The sequence below is a fragment of the Aricia agestis genome, chromosome 17 (assembly GCF_905147365.1).
Source record: "Aricia agestis chromosome 17, ilAriAges1.1, whole genome shotgun sequence".
In the NCBI taxonomy this organism is placed as follows: domain Eukaryota; kingdom Metazoa; phylum Arthropoda; class Insecta; order Lepidoptera; family Lycaenidae; genus Aricia; species Aricia agestis.
In genome coordinates, this window is record NC_056422.1 from 8553314 (window position 1) to 8570035 (window position 16722).

The 16722-nt window shown below is 36.3% G+C and overlaps 1 long non-coding RNA gene across 1 annotated transcript; it reads left to right on the forward strand.

Annotated features, from left to right (window-relative positions):
• The first annotated feature begins 465 nt into the window (after positions 1–465).
• LOC121735280 lies at positions 466–10583 on the forward strand. Its single transcript, XR_006036834.1, has 3 exons — positions 466–524; positions 1004–1010; positions 10574–10583. It is a non-coding gene; the product is annotated as an uncharacterized LOC121735280 (long non-coding RNA).
• The last annotated feature ends 6139 nt before the right edge of the window (positions 10584–16722 follow it).

The window sequence follows — 16722 nt, forward strand, 5'->3', positions numbered from 1 at the left end:
TTAATTGTAATTTGTTTTGTGAATAGAAAAAATATTTTTGTTAATGGGGAATATCACGAAAAAGATTAGTATGCAGTAATTAACATAAATATAAAATCCGACACGTTGCACACGTCGTTTATGAGTAGGGTTGCCAGGCGTCCGGATAAAGCCGGACACAGTCAGTCTTTTTGGTTGCGTGTCCGGCCAAAATTAATAGGTGTCCGGCTTTTGTACAGCTATGAATCTATAATAATTTTATATGAAAATCCTACTCATTTTAGAAGGTTTTACGCCCAACGAGATATAATATATTTTAATCAATCAGATGTTAAATTGTTTAAATAAAACAGAAAATTTGTACAGACACCTATAATGCTATACTGTGAAATAAAAGTTTCCGGCTTTTTATGCAAATGTCCGGTCAAGTCTGCTTTGTCCGGCTTTTAGGTTTAGCGACCTGGCAACCCTATTTATGAGTATTGACAGAAACGTTGACAAACGTCGAACAAATCTTTTTGTTAACTGTCTGTGCTGGTGCTGCCGTCTAGCATGAAAACGTTGCAGCAATATAATATCCTATTTACTGAATATGTATGGAGGGTAGATGGAGGAGAACTATCTTATATGGGGTATATTTGAAAAAGTGTCCAGCTGTACGCAGTAAATAACAGTTGAAAAATCCTCCAAGAGTGGCGCTAGCTGCAGCAAAGGGTATGGAATGAATGCCGTTGGTGACAAAATATAAATTGAAGTATATTAAAATATAACCTAAAATAGCTGAAATAAAAGCTGCTAAATGATTTAAAATTTACCCTGTTGCTACTGTAGCGTCACCCTAATTTAACGCATTTCATCGGACACTTTTTACATACAGAGATAGTTCTCCTCCATCTACACTCCATATGAATATGTAAGCAGTAAGGTGTAGTACAATTAATTAACGACCTTTTGTGCATATTGCTATCTTAGTTGGTTTACCGTTTTATGCATAACGTTTGTCTTACACTAAAAATGTTTGCAGTCTAGCTGTCTAGTTTGTATTTTTAAAATCCGGCAGCGTATTGTTTCTTCCCGTCTTGGGCTAATTTCTTTAATTTGGGCATCTACATCTGGTCCATTCTTTTAAAACACCGATCCATTGTCTTTTTGTTTTACCAGCTGGTCTTGACTCTTGTTCCAAGAAACTTACCCTCTATTGTCATATAAATTTGTATTGGGAGGATCCCAATTTATAGGTGACTGAAAAGACCATTTTTTGGATGATGATAATACTATTAAAATTACTGTGATTTTATTTAATGAATATTCGAATATCGAGCACCTGCAAAATTAATTACATCGTATGGATAAAGATGAAATAACATATTAATAAAGGAAAGTAATATGATACATGAACATGAGCAGCTGTTGCACCGCATGACCGGCCAGATAACACAGTATAAATTATATACAGTAGATCATCTTCTTCCGAGATCACCCAAATCGCACGCACACGCACGTGATTACAGATAAATTCAGAGCGAAGCCACATTGCTCTGTTGTTTTGAGGTGCGTCTCCGCATCAACAACGTAGCAGCTGCAGTACCTTGTTGCGTAGCGACTAACGTCGGACCGCGGACGCACTGTTTTGACGAAACGACTTACAGGCTGAAGTATGAGTGGTCGTGTTGTATTGTGTTGATGTGCGTTGCCACAACAGAGCAAAGTGGCACACAATCATTGGTGCCGGCAGAAATAATTTCCAAGGGGTGCAGATTTTAATTTTATTTCTGTTCTTTTCTTTTCACTTTTCTATTTACTGTCTATTTACGTCAACTTTTACGGACGTTCCCAATATTTGATCTATCTCTGGTTTTGTCCTACTAGAGATAGGAATCGCTCACAATTGACATAAAATATAGGTATATCTCTAATGTCTAATGTGAGTTATTCCTATCTCTAGTAGGGCTAAACCAGAGATAGATCAAATATTGGGAACGGCCGTTAGTGCCGAAACATTACGAACTATCCTTGTGCGGCATGGTAATAGGGTTACAAAATGCTTTTTATTTCAATAATTCCTGTTGATCCCGAGATTCCCAAGGGGTGCAAGTACACCCCCTGGCACCCCTCTTTTTTTAACATGGGGAAATGCTTTACGCATCCCCGGCAAATTGGGCATATCGGCCGGGGTATGTGAGACTCCTGTCTACCCACTAAAATCCCATGGTGCTCCACTCGTCGCTTACGGCAGAGTTGCGGGTACGATGGAACATACCGCAAACTCAACCAGCCCTGGCACCCCCCTGCCGGTGCCCATGCACACAATGTGTTAATTCGACGACGCAGCGTCACAGATTACTAAAGTTATTACTGATTGCGTACTGCAACTCACCGAAACAGTGTATCTCTGCTCTTTGAAAGCAGAACAACGCTCACGTCACGCGTATTTTAAACTTGTCTCTGTTGCACCAATTTTTATTTAAAGCACAAACTACTGTTTATACTTATATTGTGCAGATAATGTACAGCGGGGGCGGCATAATTAATCTGCTCAATCAACAACACGCCGCACACGACCAACATCACAAAATGGGGAAAACGAAAACGTGTAAAGATCGGTGCACACTGAGACGCAGTGAGATGAAACGCGACGTCGCGTTGCTGCAGTAACATGCATAAGTATCCATACTAATATTATAAATGCCAAAGTGTGTATGTCTGTCTGTTACCTCTTCACGGCCAAACCGCTGAACCGATTTTACTGTTCGAGTCCCGGGTTTTTCGGGTCAAAAAGTATCCTATGTCCTTTACATAGGATACTTTTTGTGCCGAAAAAATGCACGGTTCCGTTCCGGTTTTCGGTACGATAATTTTGGCGCATCTGAGTTGCGGGCTTCGTCTAGTTGGTTATAAATCTTATAATCATTTATTATTAAAGTATACAGGTATTAAATTAAAATTTTAATCATAATTAAATTTAAATTCACCTTAGTTGTAACAACCTTAAAAAGTATTTTGAGCTAAGTAGGTTACGTTAAGTGGTATCGGTTCTCGCGTGAGTTTCAGGAATCAATCACCAAAACCTTGACGAATCAGACTCGTAAAAAATTCTATATAGCTTTATTACACCGAAAGATTTATAGTCAGGGAGCCCTAGAACAAAGTTTTTTTTATTAAATAAAAAAAAATTGTTCTCGAGCTCCCTCACTATTATAACATCCCGACATTTTATTTTGGTTTTAGATCAAGAAAGGTCTAAGTTTTGAGAAACATTCAAAAGTTCATTAAAAATGTACCGAATCAAAACCGTAACGTAAATAAACCTAATACCACACACTCCGACCGGCATAGCGATGCGGCGTTGCCGTGCATCGTCTAACATCGCGTCGTTTCAGTTCGGCAGACTTCGGCATTCGGCACAGGTGCGACTAGACGTACCTATGCGAATTATAAAATTGCATTAATTTTGATAAAAAATTACATACATTAATTTTATCGCGGCAGTCCCCGAGTGCCACACGTTTTTTCTTCTACGTAGTTTTTTTTTAAATTGATATTAATTTATATATTATTATGTAATAATTTATTACATAATATACATGTATGATATTAGTATGCGGTTGAACCGACCATGGTTTCATGTTGGGCTGTATGTACATTTTTATAAGTTATAAATTATAACTCTTCAATTTGACGAAAATAATTCAATGAATTCATAATGTTTATTTAAAATATTCATCAAAACAAAAACTAATTATTCAAACTGTAACTTTATCGCTCATTATAATTCTACAGACGAACATCACAATCGAGCCTCAAACCCGGGTTTTAACAACTTTCTATTTCAACATCAATTTAAAATCAGTGCCTTTGATTGTTTAATTAAAACGTAAACAAGAAAACTAAGTAGTTAATAAAACTTCCAAGAAAAGTTTTTAATTTTATGACAGACATTTCCTAATATTGGAAATTGGAATGTACTGTCTGTTACCTCTTCACGCCCAAACCGCTGAACCGATTTTGCTGAAATTTGGCATGGAGATACTTTGAGCCCCGACTCCCGGGAAAGGACATAGAATACTTTTATCCCGGACGAATGTACGGTTCCCGCGCGATAAACAAATCTTGGCGCAACGGAGCTGCGGGCGTGATCTAGTAAAATATAATAAGATACTCACTGCCACACTCAGGAAGGATATTAATTACTTAACTATTACTAAATGAATATTTTGACATAAACTCCATACATATTTATCTGTCAAACTCTTTTTTAAAATGAATATTTATTATTATTTATTTTTTATTTATTTAATAATTTATTGTGCATAATTACAATAAGACAATATACACAGTAAAATGACACAAAGGATCTGCTTATTTCTAATAGAAATCTCATCCAGCAGCCCTACGGAGAGAGATAGGATTGAGACAGCAGATAGAACGTGCACTATTATTATGAATATACAGTGTGTAACAAAAACTAGTGATAATACTTTAGGGTGTGTACATGTTCCTTGTAGAGAGTTCACTGTGAAAGTAGCAGCTCTGAAAGACGAATATTTTTTTTCACTTTTGTATGGGCAAGAGCCCGAGCGTCACGAGTTTCCCCATACAAAAGTGAAAAAAAATTTTGGTCTTTCAGCGCTGCTACTTTCACAGTGAACTCTCTACAAGGAACACGTACACACCCTAAAGTATTATCACTTGTTTTTGTTACACCCTGTATAATATAATATATCAACACATACTCGTACTAGTTTTAGTACTCGTATTGTTATTTTAATCATCAATAAAATATTTATATTTTATTGTAAAGTAAATTCAAGTTTTTCCTAGAATTTCCACCATTTAAACCATCTCTAAACTCTTATCTTCTGACCAAAATAAGCCAAATCCATCGAGCCTAGAGTTAAATTTTAAAAGACGGAAATTTTTCAGAAACTTTCTATTTCTACCGTCATTGTGGGCATATTTCAGCCACTATTATGCAGCAGCCGTCGGCAGTTATTGCGGGAGGATCTCCGAACTTCACCTGGGTTCAGTATGGTCAGCGGCGTAGCTACCAAGGGGAAAGGGCCCTCTCAATATCTAATGATCTCTACAAAATGCAGACATCTTGTAAGTAGCTCTGTTAATTTCTTCTAAGAGATCTTTCAGATTGTGAGTGAATAATAATTAGATTTTAAATTGCAAAAGTTAATGGACACCGGACATCTGAGAAACTGGACTCTATTATTTATAATTCGTTATCTGTCCGTCTGTCTGTCTGTCTCCAAGCTGTATTTCAAGAACCGCCGTAGCTAGACTTCTGTGCACAAATTGTGTATATGTGCTGCCGATATATATTTTGCTTTTGGGGTTCCCGGTAACCTAGCAGCGCTACTGAGTATGGCGGGAAATTTGAATTTTTCAGCCGTTACCTGTGCCTATAAATCAAGCGCCAAGGCCTGTAAGCCCCGCGTGGATTGCACCCGAACATCAACTTTTTAAAATTCAAATTACCAACTCCCGCCGTAGCTTATATTACTTCATAATTCTTACGTCGCCATGCGAGCAGAATTAATCGTATTTGAAATATTTTACCTGGATCTTTACTACATATTTTAAAATCCGTATGATTGATTGTCTGATATCCTGATTTCTAAATAACAAAATATTTATAGTTTCAGACTGACTATGTAGTCTTGTATTAAGCAATATTATTATTTACTTATTTCATAGTTTTTCTTTTCTGTAGCCATGTTGATTGGGGATGCTTTTTTCGTCCATCAAACATTGAATATAAACTAACTTAGCTCTTATAAACTTAGAAACCGGGCAATACAAATTTTCAGTATTTTTAAATAATTTCAACATACGACCCATAATTTTCGAAGCCATATCGTATTTAGCCGAAAATATGCCAAAGTTTATGGCCATAGCTATGGCATACTTAAAGCGAAAATATAGAGCGTCATACATAATACATTAGCGCGTTTTTCATGAATAGTGTCCTTGACGATGATGGACGAAGACGCCAGAGCGACGCCGCGCCCCAAATGTATTGTAGTTTGACCCCGCACCAGTCTCTTAAACGTTAAAGACATAAGGACAAGCCTGAAATAAGCGATCGAAAGTCTATAACTTGTGTGCCCCAAAACGTTAAAGTCGTAAGTACAAGCCTGACGTATGCGATTGAATGTCTCCAACCCGTGTGCCCCAAAATGTTAAAGTCGTAAGGATAGAATCGAGCCAGAAATCGAACGTCTCCACTCTCCATCCTGCTCATTGGCGGCCATCGGCAATGATGCGGCTTGTCATTAATTTATAAGTCGCATATAATAAAAGATTAGGATACGCTGTTAATAAATAATGATTAGATTCCAATAGTACCTAATGAACCGTATGTCGGTATGTGGCTTGCACTGAGCAAAATCTGAAGGTAAATTCTATTGTTAACTAGATGACTCGATGAATTTCATAGCACTTCCTTCCTAATAGAATAGAATAAACGTGTAGAATAATATAAACCTTCGCTGGACTTCCAAAAACATTTCAAAGACTAAAATCAGCCAAATAGGTTCAGCCCTTCTCGAGTTTCAGCGAGACTAACAAAATTTAAAATCTATTTTTATTTATATTAACATGAAAGATTTGAGCATCATTTCTTGCCATAAAGGAGGTTTGTGTAAAATGTTCGTGGACTTGTCTTTACTTTCAACTCGTCGCAAAAGCCATCACGCCGGCCACCGCTGAATCTCAATGAATAGGTATTAGCATTCCATCAGAATTGCTGAACCAATGTGTTTACTACCTTTTTGCATAATGTAGGTACCTCACTATAGTATTAGGTACCTACATTCAAATTCAAATTAAATTAATTCAAATTATTTATTAAGCATACAATAATATAAAATAGTATAAAAGCTAGGTAGTATACATCACTATTCACGTCGTCTAATCCCATGCTAAGTAAAAACTTGTGTTATGGCAATTAGACAACAGATGCACGCCGAACATTATGCAAAAGGTTACAAACACCTTCCTATATTAAAAGATCCACATTACGTATAAAGAATAGTTAAAACGTCTCGATTCTGGAATCTCTATACAGTATGTGGATCTTATAATATTAGATATAAATTGTAATAATTATAGCACATTTTTTTAAATAATAATATGCTAATGGTAGGTATCAAATACATATTATATGGACGCCGTTAGGCATTTCTCTATCATCGATCATACCACAAAAAATTTTCGTATTGAGTTATGAATGCAGTTATGTTCTTTAGATGATTTAGAACAAGACTGCATTCATGATTCAACAATAATCGGCCAAGTGCGAGTCGGACTCGCGCACGAGTTAAGGGTTCTGTACCGTTATAGAGCAAAAATAGGCCAAAAATTGTTGTTTTTGTATGGGAGCCATCCCGAAATATTTTTTATTTGAATATTATTATTAATAATTATTAAAGTATATTTAAGGCCTTTGTGAAAATTTCAAGTGCCTCCCTGTTGCCATTTATCGAGAGTTGCCAGATATCGAGCAAAAAAGGCCAAAAAAATCACTTTTGTTGTATGGGAGCCCCCCTTAAATATTAATATTATTTTGTATTTTTTGTTATAGCGGCAACAGATATATACACAATCTGTGAAATTTTCAGAAGTCTAGCTAAAGCGGCTCATGAGATACAGCCTGGAGACGGACAGACAGACAGACGAACAGACGGACGGACAACATAATAGGGTCCCGTTTTTACCCTTTGGGTACGGAACCCTAAAAAAGAACTGTGGGTTAGTACACAAATGCTTAACAGCGACCATATAAGGATAGCTGCAACTTAAAAGAACAAAAGCATTCCCGCAATATAATCTGAAACTCAAACACATAACACAGGTATGAGGTATTAGAGGATGCAGCAATAGCTAATCCCTAGTCCCTACTCGCCAACCAACTTTTCCAGTCTGCTACACTTTTTAACCGATATCTAAGAAGGAAGATTATTTAGCAGAATATTTCAGGCACTGTGCTTGAAATATTTTCATAATCATTTTCATAATCTTACTATTTACTAATTATAACTAATTTATTATTTATTTTGTGTAAGAAGTTATTGGTAAATAATTACAATAGTCCTTTAATCCTTCGATCGTGGATTCTTGGAAATCTATTGTTATTAACTTATTATATTCTGTCTCGCTCACCGGTGAGCTTATGGGGCTTGATGGGTATGATTTTATTGGACTTAGTAACGACAATAATTTCGAGTTACCAGTGCAGTTTTCCGCATTAAGTTGCAGAAAACATTTTAATAACGGGCGCATTATGAGAATGTCAGCGAGATAATGTCACCACGAGTGTGCTCCGCCGGCGGTCGCCCGCAAATATTTTTACATTATGTTAATATTGTGCTGTACGAAGTGCAGTTGTATTAATAACTTTTACAGCTCTGCTCTTACAGCTTAAAATAATCAGAGCGCTTAGTCAATTTGCTAGTATCGATAGCAAAGCTACGAGTAGATAACAATTAACAAAAATGTTATGGGATATGACTAACTTAAGGGTCAATTCAGACCGCAACGCAACGCGTACCGCGTAGAGGCATTTCTAATTTTTTAGTTCTCAACTTTTACGCAATTGAAGTCTGTCAATTCAATATGTAAATAGAAGTGCATTGCGACGCGTATTGCCAATACTCAAATCCCAGGTAGTTAAGAGCGCTTACAGACACTTGGCACTTGACGAACAGTAGTTCCCGAGATCGGCGCATTCAAACAAACTAGAAAATCTTTAGCGTTATAATATTAATAAACAGGCCATTTAGCCAAGTCTTTTTCGTTTTTGCTTCGTTATAGAATCGCTGATCAAAATGTTTGGAATTGACATACCTAAGCGTTCGTCAATATGACTCGTCTAATGTCAATTCCATATTTTTGATCGGCGATTTTTTAAAGAAACTTGAAGAAATCTTGGCTCACCATATTACTTGTAGATTTAAAAGCAGAATAACGCTATCTATGTGACATTGCACGCGTTAATTCGCTATTAGAGAAGGTGAGCTCCGACGCACGTTGTAAAAATTTAACATTACATACAAGTTCTCTACACGGGAAACACACAGATGTAGCGCTCTACAAACCCTTACAGACTATTTAGTTCCAGGGGATCTCAATAGATGGCGATAATCATAACTTGAATTTTGATTGGTTAAATTAATTTAATTAGTTAAAACAATTTGATTCTAATCAGCAAAGTAAACATTTCATACGCTATTGAAATATTACTACTTAATATTAAAACAATTAATCATTAAGGAGCCCAATTTTAATATTTAAATCAAACCGTAATTATATGCAGATTTATAAGATACTACAAAATTAAAAACGTCACTTAAACTAATAAATACCTACAATGGTTATGATTTAATTCAATTACTTATCATTAAATAGACAACATGTACGAAACTCAATAATAGACTTTTATTAAAGAACCTCAGGCTTTAGAAATTTTAAACGAAATACTCATAAATTAAAATAAAACGAAGCGAAATTAAAAAATATTTTAAATAACCAAAACATGTAGAATTATAATATTAACCGCCAAAATAAAGTCTTTAGACGTGCTAGAATTTGCTAATTGTCATTACGGAAATGTTTTGCCTACAAAGATTGTAAATAGTAGAGCAAGGATAAGTAAACTAAAATACATATTTCCTAGTTTTCTAGTTTAAATATTATTGTGGCATGAATTATAATTATAAGCCGATGAAACTTATTTGATTTATTTATTGTACAACACGCGAACGTCTAACAACTCGTCCGTGTATTACAATTTATTAAACACTTTAAACTATTCCGTTGAATGAAAATCCTGAAATAGGAGCGCTCCCATCGCTCACATTGACAGTAAAATATTGAACCGATTTTCAGTTACGGCCATTAATACTGTGACATGAATTAAAGTACAATCCTGAAATATACAAACACGGGTACTCTAAAACGCACCTTGTTACATGGTGGGAGGGACTATATCGCTTTGAGTATATTTTCGCTATGATACGGGGATGGGTGAGCAAAAGAGTTATGCGCAGTAGAGCCAGCTGCCGCATTGGCGGAGAGCACTGCTAACCCCGACCAAACCCTGAGCGGTCGCCGCGTCGATACATTCCAAATTACGCAACTTTTATATTAACAATAAGGTTAGTATATTTTTACTAATTTATCGTTACAGGATGTTCTAACTTCCTCCTTACTAGTTTATGCTTGTGACCCAATTCTGCTGCGCTATGTAGAGCGACCGATAGCTTATCTGTGTGAAATGTTTAATCTTTCGTAATCGTATTGTCGAGCATGCGAATCGTTACACCAAAAATGAGTCAATGACCCCTGGCCCCGCACCTCGAATACGATAAAGACATTTTTGTACAAACGTGATGGAAATAGTAACTTGAAACTTGAATTCTTGATGCATGTTAACGTCAAACAGGTTAAAAAGACAATAGCCTGCCTAACTGTTTCGTAACTGTTTTGTTTTAATGTGCCTCTGCGGTTCCATTAATGATACGAAATAATTAAGCAGACCAAATGCAATACGAATATTTTAAGCTCTATATTTTCCAATAGAAAGAATAATAATATGTCCTAGTTATAATAAATAATTTAAAAGTATTCCGATAATAAAAAGGTACTCTGTGTATATTTATTATACATAGGGTAACCCAATAATTAATAGGTACATATCAATTATCATTATTCACTTCAGCTCTAGCCTCTACGGCCTTAAATACGCTGTAGATTACGTAGAGTAGGCATCATCATTCTATAAATTTCTATGTTTAAAACATAATAATATTTAATAACATAATTCATCATAAAATAAAAATATCATTATTTTTAACAAGCTAGAAGTATGCAGTCTGGTACGTACGTCTATTCTAATATATAAAATTCTCGTGTCACAATTAATCACAATGTTAGGCAGCGTACTCCTTCGAAACGACTTTACTGATTTTAACCAAATTTTATGTGCATATTCACTGGGTCTGAGAATCGGCTACTTACTACTGGGTTCTTTTTATATTGATAATTGCATTTGTTGAATAAATAATAGTAAGTACCTACTTAAATTTTACAACTCGAGACTGACGGTGACTATTGTTTGTGCGACGGGATAGCGATGGACGTTGCCATAGTGACATACTTATTTAGTCACTTCAATAAAATAATACGGGCGAAATATGGCAAACAAACGTTTGCCGGGACAGCTAGTTACCTACATAACATAAAATAGTATTTTGATATCGTTGCATAAAATCAGGTTATTTTTGTAACCACCTACTTAGAACGCTAATGAAAGCGTCATTTAACTTTGTTACCACGAGTTACCCAATCAGTGACAAATTGACAATTAAACTGCGTGATGTTTCAAAATCGAAACGTTTCAAAACTGAGGGCTTAGCCAACAGTTTTCTTTACCGCTTCTTCTAAGAATCACCGATCGAAAATGTATGGAATTTATATATCGTTCGATATTATGAAGTTGACATTCGACTCATGTCATGTCAATTGCATATGCACGTATCGCACACTGTGTCGGGGCGCAACGGATTCCCGCTTCCATACAAATTGTATGGAGGCGGATTTTTGCGATGAGCCCCGGCACGCTGAGCCCCGGCACGGCGCGTCTCAGTGTGCTCACTCCAGGCTCAGTTTAGATGACGTTTGGATGCGGTTTGGATGTCAATGTGGTTGTAGCGCCGCGCGAGTGCGGTCGTGTGTTGTATGAAGATATTGACGTGATTGTTCCAATTTCAAGGTGAGCTTTGTTTACGTTTGAGATTTCGAAATTGATGAGTTAATTATTGATGTGATAGAGGCAGTGACCTTTTAAAATAAAAGTGGTTTTGTCATATTTTTTATTATCACAAAAAGTGTTTTGTTTATCGTAGTATTTATTGCGCTCTGCTAATACTTAAATTTGTTTTTTTTAAAACCAGCCATTACTATTAAAATTAATTATTTCTCATTTAAATTAAAATTTAGTTATACTTAATTAAAAAAACGAATACTTAATACATCATCAACTACAGTTAATATTATTTGACTCAGCAAAGTTTTTCGAGAAGATCTGCACAAAAATTCAATTTCGGATTCGTGAGTTTCGAATATTCAGTCACATCCCATTTTCCGTCGCTTCCCTCGTCACCAAAACGTAACTAGGTCACAGAATAACGCCGCCCACAGGGTCAATGACCTACTTACGTGAACTACACAACGTACACAATGTATATAGGACACGATTACATAACATTTACATTATATGCATTATCATTAAAACCCATAATCCAAGTAATCAGTCCAATCACTCTGAAATATCCCTTTTTAATTTGCACTTCTTTCCAAATTCCAAAAAGTCCTAAGTTATGCTGTAAAGGGTTAATTGTTAGGCCCTCAATAATAAAAATCATACATTAATTTACATCCTACTAATATTATAAGTTTGTTTGGATGTATGGATGTGTGGATGTATGGATGTTTGTTACTCTTTCACGCAAAAACTACTGAACGGATTTTAATGAAACTTTACAATAATATAGCTTATACATCAGAATAACACACAAGCTACAATTTTAACCGACTTTCAAAATGGGGAAGGTGTTATGTTCGTTTTCTTATGTTCAACGATTACTCCGCCGTTTGTTAACCGATTTTCAAAATTTTTTTTTGGTATATAGGGTATCATCCCAATTTGGTATTATATTCACAAAAGTGGTGATCTGATGAAGGATCCATAAGTAATCGAGGGAAGTCCTCAAAGTTTATATGAAAACATGTGGTGACTTCGGTTTCGTGAGAAGTATTCTAAGCATATGCTACCAACAAGTAAGATTTCGCAGCGAGGTATACCTGGTATACCGTGGTTCGGAAGGTGCTGAGAGAACTCCTGATTCTTTATAGATACAAGTTTGGGAGTTTCGGCGTTGTTTTAAGAACGGAAAGCATATGCTACTATGCAAATTACATTCATCATCATCATCATCATCACTACCATTTTATACCATACATCGTCCCATGGTTATGACTTATGAGCCTAAAGTATAATGACCCTGTTATTGGTACTTTGCATAGTCTTTTAGATCGAGACTCGAGTTTTTCAAGCGATAATTAAAAAAAAAATCTATACTTAATATTGCTTGAGAGTATGTTTGCTTAAACGCGCTAATCTCAGGAACTACTGGTCCGATTTAAAAACTTATTTCAGTGTTAGATAGTTAATTTATCGAGTAAGACTATAGGCTATATATATTTTCACGCTAAGACTAATACGACCGAAGAAACTCAGGAAAATGTGGGAAAAACGGGGAAATATTAGAAATTACGAACTACTGGAGCAATTTTTATGGCAATATTTGGCACAGATACAGAGAGTAAAACCAAGTGAAGGGAGTAGGGACATAAGAGCTATTTTTGTGGGAAAATATCCGGTTTCCGTAAAATTCCTAATTTACGCGGGCGAAGCCACGCGGGACATCTAGTAATAATATATTGAATCATCTTAGATAGTATAAATAAAATTACTTCTAATAATATATTCTGTGGTCTCACTATCAAACTTGAGAATGGCTAAACTGATTCGGCTATTAGTCTTGAAATTTTCGTGGTAGTTCAAGGAATTAGGTTTATAAGAGGAAAGTGATACGAAGTTCACCAGTACGGTCATCTAGCCAATGAAAATTACTAATATTAGATTTGTAGAGAACGGCTATCTATTTTGGTAGTATTGTTATTCTAAGAATCTATACCTAGGACAGAGTTGGCAACTCTTTAAAATATACACTGAAGCAATCTACCTCTATAAGGCACACATAACACTTATTTCTTTTCTCGTACAAGGTAAACGGCTTTAAAAAAAACGCATTTATTAGGTACTAAGTATATTACATAGGTGTGGTTATGTCATACTTAAGTAACTATGTTTCTTAAGAATGTTTACATTTTCTATTTCAAACGTGGGAGAGCCATGCTTCAGCTTGGAAGAGACCACAGCGTCGTAGAAAACCGCTGTGAAATAACACTTGCGGTAGTTTAAAGACAGCTGGAATGGTCTAAACCAGCCTTTCCCAAAGTGGGCGATAACGCCCAATTGTGGGCGGTTCGTTTATAGCGCGGTAGCCGTAAATTTTGCCGTATCCTAGTACTATCCTATGGGAACAAATATAATGACCACCAAAAAATGCACTGATACCCTAAACTTGTTTATCAAAAAAAGATAATTAACACCAAAAAAATAAAGTAAATTGCAATACTACCAGCTATTTTAGTCATGACAACACTTCAAATTGTAACCGAACACCAAATATAGTAAATGATCACCAAATAAAGTAAATGATCACCAAAATTAGTAAATGATCACCAACATTATACTAGCATTTTAAAGTAAAATGATCACCAAAATTAGTAAATGATCATCAACATTATACTAAGCATTTTAATGTAAAATGATCACCAAATATGTATTATCTCGCTATGCAAAATGACTCCAAATAAATCGGAGGCGGCTAACCCTAAAGTGTCGATTTTATAATTCACTTTTATACTTGAAAATAAACTCCGAATTGTTTCAGCTCCATATCAAACTTAATCAAAATCGGTGAAGCGTTTTAAGCCTGAAGATATCGCGCGCGGTCGCGCTATCAGGCGCGGTCTGAAGGGGGGGGGGGGGGGGGGGGTCACAGCCTTCACAGGGGACATGACCCCCGGCCCCCCCAAAATCTAAGGTCAAATTGAACAATCTCTAAAGCTGTTAACCCAGAACTGTCCGTGTGCGCAGATAAAAAAAATATTTAATTTTAGTGTAGTTACTAGTGAGTGACCTCCCCCCCTCCCCCAATTTCAGGCGGCGACCGCGCCTGGTACCTACACGAGTATTAGCAGATTGTTTTGTTACAACTTACAAGTGAGGGTTTTATAAATATACTTATACAGTGTGTAACAAAAATAAGTGATAATACCTTAAAAAATAATACCTTAAATAAATAATATAAAGTGTTCCTTGTAGAGAAGTCACTGTGAAAGTAGCAGCGCTGAAAGACGAATTTTTTTTTTCACTTTTGTATGGGCAAGGGCCCGAGCGTCACGAGTTTCCCCATACAAAAGTGATTTTTTTTTTGTCTTTCAGCGCTGCTACTTTCACAGTGAACTCTCTACAAGGAACACGTACACACCCTAAAGTATTATCACTTATTTTTGTTACACCCTGTATTTATGTCACATGTCACACAGCGACGAGATCGCTACAACACGGTTATTATTTTGACCTCGTCTATTCAGTAGTTACCTTTATGCTTCATACAAACGCGGCTCAATCGGTCGTACACGGTCACAGGTTTTAGCTCACAATAATAAAATTACGTAATCATAAATTTTGGTAAAATATCATTGCTATGTTTCTTTTGATGTGATCTCAGTGTTTTAGGTCACGTAATGAGCTAATACTTAGTGAGCTACTAAAATATAGACATACAAATTACAATAATATACAAATAATGGGTAATCAAGATTCATAAGACTAATTAAAGTTTTGCGACGGTAGAAAATTGCTGAACCAATTTTGATGACATTTGGTAAGGAAAAACTTTGAGTCCCGGAAAAATAACCATCCTTTTTTCCGGGATAAAAACTATCCTATTTCTTCTATTTCTTTTCTCGGGCTCCAAGTATCTCCGTGCCAAATTTCGTCACTATCGGTACAGCGATGTGAAGAGGTAAGAGACAGACAGACAAACTTTCGCATTTATAATATTAGTATGGATAGCCCTGGTTCAGATCGTTAGAGCTGGTGACGTAATCAAATTTGTCATTCGTTTGACCTGGCCGTTTCTATTTAACCTTATTGGGACTAAGATGCTTATGATGACCTCAATATTAGTACTGATTAAAATGATTTGACGGCCGTTGTTTATAGAAATAAACTTAGTATACTTGCATCAAAGGTCTATTATTATTTACTATATAGACTTAGGTACCTACGTAAGTCGAGATTGAAATTTATTTTTAACGAAGTTCATCTTCGAAAATGCTCTCGGTCCGCACTGTACACTAGGTCGGCAGTCCGGATGCGGACCGCGGTCCGTCATTTCGTGACCCCTGGTGTAGACCACTTTATTTCTGCCGCTATCCAGGGCTGAACGACGCCCAAAATTCGCTCGCGGGAGCCGTACTTTTTTCCAGGATAAAAAGTATCATAATATTATTATTATGTCATTTCCCGGAACGCATACCAAATTTAATCTAAATCGGTTAACCGTTTTAGCGTGAAGGAATGAGAAACGGACAAACTTTCGCATGTATAATATTAGTAAGGATGTCGCACTCAGGTGCTTTTTTCTCATTTCAGAATGACCTCACCGGCAATCACCAAGTCCCCTGACAAGCAGAAGGCCGAGAACAAGTCGCCCTCGCACTCCGAACAGAATGGGCACCAAACTAAACCCCCCGAGCAGCCCCCAACCAGCGACCCCCAGCAGCCTGACCCCTTCAGCTGGCTCCGGATTTTCAAACTGGCCGACCTGATGATGAAGCAGGGATGCTAAACTCCTAGACAATGACAATGCGGTTGTAGGCAAATAGACTAGAAAACTGTAGCTCCGTATTATTATTATTATTTGATACCATCGAAGAAATTGATTCATGGTTGACGGACGGTCCGTCTACCATGTCCGTCAGTCAAACAATCGTCAATCGATTATGCCAACTTGCAACTTAATGTACCATAAG